This window comes from Oncorhynchus gorbuscha, unplaced genomic scaffold (assembly GCF_021184085.1).
Source record: "Oncorhynchus gorbuscha isolate QuinsamMale2020 ecotype Even-year unplaced genomic scaffold, OgorEven_v1.0 Un_scaffold_1589, whole genome shotgun sequence".
NCBI lineage: Eukaryota > Metazoa > Chordata > Actinopteri > Salmoniformes > Salmonidae > Oncorhynchus > Oncorhynchus gorbuscha.
This window is the reverse complement of record NW_025746323.1, coordinates 110,582-117,500: the sequence shown is the minus strand read 5'-3', so window position 1 is coordinate 117,500 and position 6,919 is coordinate 110,582. Positions and strand designations below refer to the sequence as shown.

The window sequence follows — 6,919 nt, the reverse complement described above, 5'->3', positions numbered from 1 at the left end:
TAACAATGTGTAACCTGACTGGGTGTAACATTGTGTAACCTGACTGGGTGTAACATTGTGTAACCTGACTGGGTGTAACAGTGTGTAACCTGACTGGGTGTAACAGTGTGTAACCTGACTGGGTGTAACCTGACTGGGTGTAACAGTGTGTAACCTGACTGGGTGTAACCTGACTGGGTGTAACCTGACTGGGTGTAACAGTGTGTAACCTGACTGGGTGTAACCTGACTGGGTGTAACAGTGTGTAACCTGACTGGGTGTAACCTGACTGGGTGTAACAGTGTGTAACCTGACTGGGTGTAACCTGACTGGGTGTAACAGTGTATAACCTGACTGGGTGTAACCTGACTGGGTGTAACAGTGTGTAACCTGACTGGGTGTAACCTGACTGGGTGTAACCTGACTGGGTGTAACAGTGTGTAACCTGACTGGGTGTAACCTGACTGGGTGTAACAGTGTGTAACCTGACTGGGTGTAACAGTGTGTAACCTGACTGGGTGTAACAGTGTGTAACCTGACTGAGTGTAACCTGACTGGGTGTAACCTGACTGGGTGTAACAGTGTGTAACCTGACAGTGTGTAACCTGACTGGGTGTAACCTGACTGGGTGTAACCTGACTGGGTGTAGCCTGACTGGGTGTAACAGTGTGTAGCCTGACTGGGTGTAACCTGACTGGGTGTAACCTGACTGGGTGTAACAGTGTGTAACCTGACTGGGTGTTTCCTGACTGGGTGTAACAGTGTGTAACCTGACTGGGTGTAACATGACTGGGTGTAACCTGACTGGGTGTAACATGACTGGGTGTAACATTGTGTAACCTGACTGGGTGTAACCTGACTGGGTGTAACAGGGTGTAACCTGACTGGGTGTATCCTGACTGGGTGTAACAGTGTATAACCTGACTGAGTGTAACCTGACTGGGTGTAACCTGACTGGGTGTAACTGGGTGTAACCTGACTGGGTGTAACAGTGTGTAACCTGACTGGGTGTAACAGTGTGTAGCCTGACTGGGTGTAACCTGACTGGGTGTAACCTGACTGGGTGTAACAGTGTGTAACCTGACTTTGTGTAACCTGACTGGGTGTAACCTGACTGGGTGTAACAGTGTGTAACCTGACAGGGTGTATCCTGACTGGGTGTAACAGTGTGTAACCTGACAGGGTGTATCCTGACTGGGTGTAACAGTGTGTAACCTGACTGGGTGTAACCTGACTGGGTGTAACAGTGTGTAACCTGACTGGGTGTAACCTGACTGGGTGTAACAGTGTATAACCTGACTGGGTGTAACCTGACTGGGTGTAACAGTGTGTAACCTGACTGAGTGTAACCTGACTGGGTGTAACAGTGTGTAACCTGACTGGGTGGAACCTGACTGGGTGTAACAGTGTGTAACCTGACTGGGTGTAACCTGACTGGGTGTAACAGTGTGTAACCTGACTGGGTGTAACCTGACTGGGTATAACAGTGTGTAACCTGACTGGGTGTAACAGTGTGTAACCTGACAGTGTATAACCTGACTGGGTGTAACAGTGTGTAACCTGACTGGGTATAACAGTGTGTAACCTGACTGAGTGTAACCTGACTGGGTGTAACAGTGTGTAACCTGACTGGGTGTAACAGTGTGTAGCCTGACTGGGTGTAACCTGACTGGGTGTAACAGTGTGTAACCTGACTTTGTGTAACCTGACTGGGTGTAACCTGACTGGGTGTAACAGTGTGTAACCTGACAGGGTGTATCCTGACTGGGTGTAACCTGACTGGGTGTAACAGTGTGTAACCTGACTGGGTGTAACCTGACTGGGTGTAACAGTGTGTAACCTGACTGGGTGTAACCTGACTGGGTGTAACAGTGTATAACCTGACTGGGTGTAACCTGACTGGGTGTAACAGTGTGTAACCTGACTGAGTGTAACCTGACTGGGTGTAACAGTGTGTAACCTGACTGGGTGTAACCTGACTGGGTGTAACAGTGTGTAACCTGACTGGGTGTAACCTGACTGGGTGTAACAGTTTGTAACCTGACTGGGTGTAACCTGACTGGGTGTAACAGTGTGTAACCTGACTGGGTATAACAGTGTGTAACCTGACTGAGTGTAACCTGACTGGGTGTAACCTGACTGGGTGTAACAGTGTGTAACCTGACTGGGTGTAACAGTGTGTAGCCTGACTGGGTGTAACCTGACTGGGTGTAACCTGACTGGGTGTAACAGTGTGTAACCTGACTGGGTGTAACAGTGTGTAACCTGACAGGGTGTATCCTGACTGGGTGTAACAGTGTGTAACCTGACTGGGTATAACAGTGTGTAACCTGACTGAGTGTAACCTGACTGGGTGTAACCTGACTGGGTGTAACAGTGTGTAACCTGACTGGGTGTAACAGTGTGTAGCCTGACTGGGTGTAACCTGACTGGGTGTAACCTGACTGGGTGTAACAGTGTGTAACCTGACTGGGTGTAACAGTGTGTAACCTGACAGGGTGTATCCTGACTGGGTGTAACCTGACTGGGTGTAACAGTGTGTAACCTGACTGGGTGTAACCTGACTGGGTGTAACAGTGTGTAACCTGACTGGGTGTAACCTGACTGGGTGTAACAGTGTATAACCTGACTGGGTGTAACCTGACTGGGTGTAACAGTGTGTAACCTGACTGAGTGTAACCTGACTGGGTGTAACAGTGTGTAACCTGACTGAGTGTAACCTGACTGGGTGTAACAGTGTGTAACCTGACTGGGTGTAACCTGACTGGGTGTAACAGTGTGTAACCTGACTGGGTGTAACCTGACTGGGTGTAACAGTGTGTAACCTGACTGGGTGTAACAGTGTATAATCTGACTGAGTGTAACCTGACTGGGTGTAACAGTGTATAATCTGACTGGGTGTAACCTGACTGCGTGTAACAGTGTGTAACCTGACTGGGTGTAACATGACTGGGTGTAACATTGTGTAACCTGACTGGGTGTAACCTGACTGGGTGTAACAGGGTGTAACCTGACTGGGTGTATCCTGACTGGGTGTAACAGTGTATAACCTGACTGAGTGTAACCTGACTGGGTGTAACCTGACTGGGTGTAACAGTGTGTAACCTGACTGGGTGTTTCCTGACTGGGTGTAACAGTGTGTAACCTGACTGGGTGTAACATGACTGGGTGTAACATTGTGTAACCTGACTGGGTGTAACCTGACTGGGTGTAACAGGGTGTAACCTGACTGGGTGTATCCTGACTGGGTGTAACAGTGTATAACCTGACTGAGTGTAACCTGACTGGGTGTAACCTGACTGGGTGTAACTGGGTGTAACCTGACTGGGTGTAACAGTGTGTAACCTGACTGGGTGTAACCTGACTGGGTGTAACATGACTGGGTGTAACATTGTGTAACCTGACTGGGTGTAACCTGACTGGGTGTAACAGGGTGTAACCTGACTGGGTGTATCCTGACTGGGTGTAACAGTGTATAACCTGACTGAGTGTAACCTGACTGGGTGTAACAGGGTGTAACCTGACTGGGTGTAACCTGACTGGGTGTAACAGTGTGTAACCTGACTGGGTGTAACATGACTGGGTGTAACCTGACTGGGTGTAACAGTGTGTAACCGGACTGGGTGTAACCTGACTGGGTGTAACAGTGTGTAACCTGACTGGGTGTAACAGTGTGTAACCTGACTGGGTGTAACAGTGTGTAACCTGACTGAGTGTAACCTGACTGGGTGTAACAGTGTGTAACCTGACAGTGTGTAACCTGACTGGGTGTAACCTGACTGGGTGTAACAGTGTGTAGCCTGACTGGGTGTAACCTGACTGGGTGTAACCTGACTGGGTGTAACAGTGTGTAACCTGACTGGGTGTTTCCTGACTGGGTGTAACAGTGTGTAACCTGACTGGGTGTAACCTGACTGGGTGTAACATTGTGTAACCTGACTGGGTGTAACCTGACTGGGTGTAACATGACTGGGTGTAACATTGTGTAACCTGACTGGGTGTAACCTGACTGGGTGTAACAGGGTGTAACCTGACTGGGTGTAACCTGACTGGGTGTAACAGTGTGTAACCTGACTGGGTGTAACAGTGTGTAACCTGACTGGGTGTAACAGTGTGTAACCTGACTGGGTGTAACCTGACAGGGTGTAACAGTGTGTAACCTGACTGGGTGTAACAGTGTATAATCTGACTGAGTGTAACCTGACTGGGTGTAACAGTGTATAATCTGACTGGGTGTAACCTGACTGGGTGTAACAGGGTGTAACCTGACTGGGTGTTACCTGACTGGGTGTAACAGTGTGTAACCTGACTGGGTGTAACCTGACTGGGTGTAACAATGTGTAACCTGACTGGGTGTAACATTGTGTAACCTGACTGGGTGTAACATTGTGTAACCTGACTGGGTGTAACAGTGTGTAACCTGACTGGGTGTAACAGTGTGTAACCTGACTGGGTGTAACATTGTGTAACCTGACTGGGTGTAACAGTGTGTAACCTGACTGGGTGTAACAGTGTGTAACCTGACTGGGTGTAACCTGACTGGGTGTAACAGTGTGTAACCTGACTGGGTGTAACCTGACTGGGTGTAACCTGACTGGGTGTAACAGTGTGTAACCTGACTGGGTGTAACCTGACTGGGTGTAACAGTGTGTAACCTGACTGGGTGTAACCTGACTGGGTGTAACAGTGTGTAACCTGACAGTGTGTAACCTGACTGGGTGTAACCTGACTGGGTGTAACCTGACTGGGTGTAGCCTGACTGGGTGTAACAGTGTGTAGCCTGACTGGGTGTAACCTGACTGGGTGTAACAGTGTGTAACCTGACTGGGTGTTTCCTGACTGGGTGTAACAGTGTGTAACCTGACTGGGTGTAACCTGACTGGGTGTAACATGACTGGGTGTAACCTGACTGGGTGTAACATGACTGGGTGTAACATTGTGTAACCTGACTGGGTGTAACCTGACTGGGTGTAACAGGGTGTAACCTGACTGGGTGTATCCTGACTGGGTGTAACAGTGTATAACCTGACTGAGTGTAACCTGACTGGGTGTAACCTGACTGGGTGTAACTGGGTGTAACCTGACTGGGTGTAACAGTGTGTAACCTGACTGGGTGTAACAGTGTGTAGCCTGACTGGGTGTAACCTGACTGGGTGTAACCTGACTGGGTGTAACAGTGTGTAACCTGACTTTGTGTAACCTGACTGGGTGTAACCTGACTGGGTGTAACAGTGTGTAACCTGACAGGGTGTATCCTGACTGGGTGTAACAGTGTGTAACCTGACTGGGTGTAACCTGACTGGGTGTAACAGTGTGTAACCTGACTGGGTGTAACCTGACTGGGTGTAACAGTGTATAACCTGACTGGGTGTAACCTGACTGGGTGTAACAGTGTGTAACCTGACTGGGTGTAACAGTGTGTAACCTGACTGGGTGGAACCTGACTGGGTGTAACAGTGTGTAACCTGACTGGGTGTAACCTGACTGGGTGTAACAGTGTGTAACCTGACAGTGTATAACCTGACTGGGTGTAACAGTGTGTAACCTGACTGGGTATAACAGTGTGTAACCTGACTGAGTGTAACCTGACTGGGTGTAACAGTGTGTAACCTGACTGGGTGTAACAGTGTGTAGCCTGACTGGGTGTAACCTGACTGGGTGTAACCTGACTGGGTGTAACAGTGTGTAACCTGACTTTGTGTAACCTGACTGGGTGTAACCTGACTGGGTGTAACAGTGTGTAACCTGACAGGGTGTATCCTGACTGGGTGTAACCTGACTGGGTGTAACAGTGTGTAACCTGACTGGGTGTAACCTGACTGGGTGTAACAGTGTGTAACCTGACTGGGTGTAACCTGACTGGGTGTAACAGTGTATAACCTGACTGGGTGTAACCTGACTGGGTGTAACAGTGTGTAACCTGACTGAGTGTAACCTGACTGGGTGTAACAGTGTGTAACCTGACTGGGTGTAACCTGACTGGGTGTAACAGTGTGTAACCTGACTGGGTGTAACCTGACTGGGTGTAACAGTTTGTAACCTGACTGGGTGTAACCTGACTGGGTGTAACAGTGTGTAACCTGACTGGGTATAACAGTGTGTAACCTGACTGAGTGTAACCTGACTGGGTGTAACCTGACTGGGTGTAACAGTGTGTAACCTGACTGGGTGTAACAGTGTGTAGCCTGACTGGGTGTAACCTGACTGGGTGTAACCTGACTGGGTGTAACAGTGTGTAACCTGACTGGGTGTAACAGTGTGTAACCTGACAGGGTGTATCCTGACTGGGTGTAACAGTGTGTAACCTGACTGGGTATAACAGTGTGTAACCTGACTGAGTGTAACCTGACTGGGTGTAACCTGACTGGGTGTAACAGTGTGTAACCTGACTGGGTGTAACAGTGTGTAGCCTGACTGGGTGTAACCTGACTGGGTGTAACCTGACTGGGTGTAACAGTGTGTAACCTGACTGGGTGTAACAGTGTGTAACCTAACAGGGTGTATCCTGACTGGGTGTAACCTGACTGGGTGTAACAGTGTGTAACCTGACTGGGTGTAACCTGACTGGGTGTAACAGTGTGTAACCTGACTGGGTGTAACCTGACTGGGTGTAACAGTGTATAACCTGACTGGGTGTAACCTGACTGGGTGTAACAGTGTGTAACCTGACTGAGTGTAACCTGACTGGGTGTAACAGTGTGTAACCTGACTGAGTGTAACCTGACTGGGTGTAACAGTGTGTAACCTGACTGGGTGTAACCTGACTGGGTGTAACAGTGTGTAACCTGACTGGGTGTAACCTGACTGGGTGTAACAGTGTGTAACCTGACTGGGTATAACAGTGTGTAACCTGACTGAGTGTAACCTGACTGGGTGTAACAGTGTGTAACCTGACTGGGTGTAACAGTGTGTAACCTGACAGTGTATAACCTGACTGGGT

The 6,919-nt window shown here is 49.0% G+C and overlaps 1 protein-coding gene across 1 annotated transcript in view; it reads left to right on the top strand.

Moving 5' to 3' along the window:
- Positions 1-6,919, top strand: part of LOC124023328 (protein diaphanous homolog 3-like) — a gene marked incomplete at its 3' end in the record, with an annotated part of 118,246 nt that overhangs the window by 3,664 nt on the left and 107,663 nt on the right. The gene's annotated exons all lie outside the window — the stretch shown is intronic.